Source organism: Sinocyclocheilus rhinocerous, unplaced genomic scaffold (assembly GCF_001515625.1).
Source record: "Sinocyclocheilus rhinocerous isolate Xijiao unplaced genomic scaffold, SAMN03320098_v1.1 scaffold192, whole genome shotgun sequence".
NCBI lineage: Eukaryota > Metazoa > Chordata > Actinopteri > Cypriniformes > Cyprinidae > Sinocyclocheilus > Sinocyclocheilus rhinocerous.
The window spans coordinates 466,467-470,262 of NW_015627892.1; positions in this window are offsets into that span (position 1 = coordinate 466,467).

Genomic DNA, 3,796 nt, shown 5'->3' on the forward strand with positions numbered 1-3,796 from the left:
TAGTATTTTTTCTAATAAAAAAAGACATCAAAGGAATAGTAGTTCACCCAAAAATGAAAGTATGCTGACAATTTATTCACCCTCAGGCCATCCAAGATGTGGATGAGTTTTTTTTTCTTCATCGAAACCGATTTGGAGAAATTGCATTACATCACTTGCTCACCAATGGATCCTCTGCAGTGAATGGGTGCCGTCAGAATGGATGTGTTGCTTACAAAAAAGGATTTGTTTCTTACAAATCTGGATTTTTTTTCACTTCACAAGGGGTTAATTGATGGACTGGATGATTACCTGTGGATTTTTGCGACGTTTTCATCAGCTGTTTGGACTCTCATTCTGACGGCACCCATTCACTGCAGAGGATCCATTGGTGAACAAGTGATGTAATGCTAAATTTCTCCAAATCTGTTCTGATGAAGAAACAAACTTCTCTACATCTTGGATATCCTGAAGGTAATTAAATTTTCAGCAAATTTTCATTTTTGAATTTTCATTTTTTTCAACTCAATGGCTTTTTGTTTTTATACACTAAATGAAAGCTAATTTTGAATCTAATATGTAATTTGTAATGAAGCTGTTTGGCAAGACATGTTTTTTTCCCTCAATGCTCATTCCAGCTGATCTTCCATCACTGAAAATGCTGCAAGAGGTTTTTTTTTTTTTTTTTTTTTTTTTTTTGAAATATCAGCACAAATGAAATGCTTGGCTGCTTGTTTTCTGTGTTACAGGATATTTTTCAGCATTTCAGTTTTTGTTTTGTCTAGGCACTACTAATCCTTATTTGACACATAAAGTCAGCTGGGTTCTGGAAGCTTGCTGGTTCAGATTGAGTTTGTCTTAAGGGTGTAAAAGCACACAAAAAAAAAGGCTGAATGTGTATTCACTGATATGAAATGTGAAATAAGATGACTACAATCCATCCGCACTGTCAGCCCATGGTTAAATAATGCATTGTACCTCTCCCATTATATACTGTACGTCTGTCAAAGATAAGCCTCCGCACACAAAACCGAAGCCTTACATGGAAAAGGAAAAGCCAAAAGCACAATTGATAAACTTGCTATGCTGTCTTCAATGCACTGCTTTTTTAATATGTTTGTTTTGTGGCTAATTTGCTAGTTCGAGACATCTTTGAAGGGATCAAGTGGGTTGCAGCAAATTTATGCCGCTAATCACAGCAGTTCAAAGTGAAGTTTATGTCAAGGGCAAGTCATGTTTGTTGCAAAACTATAATTTATTCCATTTAAGTTACAGAGAGCTCTGTCGTGTTTTAAATGATAGATTTTGTTTGAGAATCCTCTGTGGTGTATCGGTTTGTTTATATGTGGAAATGTCATTGGCACTAACATTGAATTACCTAGAAAAGGTCAGTAGTGACAAGGAGTATTTTTGTTTGAATCTTCTTGTGAGATGAAGGTTGTGACCTAATATAGAGTTTGATATGAAGATTTTGATTTGAACCAAATCACGTCATATCTTGCTGTGCTTTCCTTTAAAACTTAATTCGTATTTGTATAAATCCTGGAATGCCTTTTTGACGCTACAAATACTTTTTCACGAAGAAAGATTCCTAAAGCACTGTACGACATATCAAGGAGAGGAATTTGAAAAAAAATAAAGTAAGGTTTCCTGCTAGCAAGGTTTTGTGAGAACAATATTTCTGCACTAATACAGTCTGATATTTTTAAATCGGTTTAATGTGTTGACTTTATTTGTGAATGGGTTTGTGCTATGGTTTTATCAATATTTGTTGTAACCAGTGTTATTGTAAACTAAAACTGAAATTAAAATGATTAAAATCATAAAATATTATTAGGTGGAAAAGCTTCAACTTAAAAAAAAAAAAAAAAAAAAGAGAATTAGCAATGTGTTTTGGCAACTAACTGAAATAAGTTTAAATTATTAAAACTGAAATAAAAAAAATGAAAATGAAAATGAAAATGATTAAACCTAAATATAAAACAAAAACTAATAAAATTAAAATAAAATAAAACTGAAAATATAAAAATAAAAGCTAATTTAAATAATTAATAAATACTAGAATAGTAAATAATACTAAATTGAACACTGGTTGTAACACCCTTCAATCTATTTTCTTCCCTGTATCATTCATGTTTATTTAAACACTGATATATTGATATATTGATATCTTCTTGGTCCTTGGGGTCATTCCTGGCACCTGTAAACAATTACTTTTACGGTACATAAATTCAGCACATTTCTGGTAGACTTGAGCAGGTTTGTCCTTCTAGATCCAAAATTTTTAAGTCCCCCTGTAGTAAAATATTTTATCCCTTAAAACTTGTTTTTGATCATCAAAATGACATATTTAAATGTTTTTTCTTGTGAAAATAATTTTCTCATGCCTTAAAATAGCTTGAATGTAACTCTACACCCTTGCCTCATTTACTATACGCTGATCTATGAATATGCAAATTAGCCCTGCCTCCACTCAGTCACACCAGCCAGCGCCTCCTGATCCACTGAACTGTAGTAAACGCAAAACAATGGCATACGCGGATAATGACTGATAAAACTATGTTTTTACTAGCGGACAACTACAGTGAATACTGTAACATTCGTTAAAGTTACTTACTTGACTATGTTGTGTCCTAAAATGCCTTGATGAAGACTCGAATACAGCCGTTTGTAATTCCAATTCGCACCCGCGAGCATACGCGTGTGAAGTGCTAGTGATAGGAATCAATCCCTTGACGTGATTGGTTATTGGATTGTGACGTAGCAAACCGAGGGCTGTTTCAAACAGCATTTCTGTGATTGCCTTTGGGAAACTACAGTTTTAAAGGCAGAGTAAGTGATTTCTGGTAGCCAATGTTGATATTTGAAATTCCAAGATGCTTTAGTGTACAGGCACGAGTTAGAGCTCAATAGCACACACCACTTTTAAATTAACCTCATGTAGGTTATTCCAAGGGCACACAAGCATGAAACTGTACAATGGATGGTAATCTGAACTTCTTTCTGTGTTTTCTTTCTTTCTTTCCTCTTTTTTTTTTTTGGAATACAACCTTTCCTGGAAGTCATGCATAGCACTTATGGGAAGAATCAGAAATGGAAAAAAAAAATCATCTAAAACTACCCCTTGTCTTGTGGAAAGAAAGAAGTGAGCCAGCAAAAAAGGTCTATTTACACAGCTGTACTCAAGAACTTCCTCCTACTACGATTTTAATTAATATTTTTAAGCAAAAGTTTTGATGTTAAACATTTCATGCCTATCTACATAAATCCATATATGGAATGATTTACAGAAAAGTGATGTAATTTACAAGCTATATAAAGCATCCCTTTCTGCTGTTCTCTACATAAATATACAGTTCTTAAGTTGTACAGTTGTTTAAAATAACCACCTATGTTGGTTATTATATGTGTGGCTGAAATTTCACAGAATTCTGCCACAAATATCTCATAATGTTTCAGAGATTGTTTCTCTGTTGTGTAAATGATTCAACACTCATCTAAATGTCAGTTTTTTCTTAAGAAAAAGTTTTTGTAATCAGCAATGTGTTTCTCTGATGTTATCCTACCAATTGAAATTACTTGTGATGTAGTTACCTGGAAATGTGCATCTTAACTAGACAATAATTACGTTACAATGACCAAGATAACTGTTAAGCATGCTTTCTGAATGACAGATAGGCGTACAGTGCACTCTTATCATAGTCTCCAAACCCTAAGCATCATTTCCTGTTACACAGAACATGCTCGCTGAGCATCTGTCAAACAGTATTTCTGTATTCCCACCCCTTTTTTTTTTTTTTTTTTTTTTTTTTTTTAA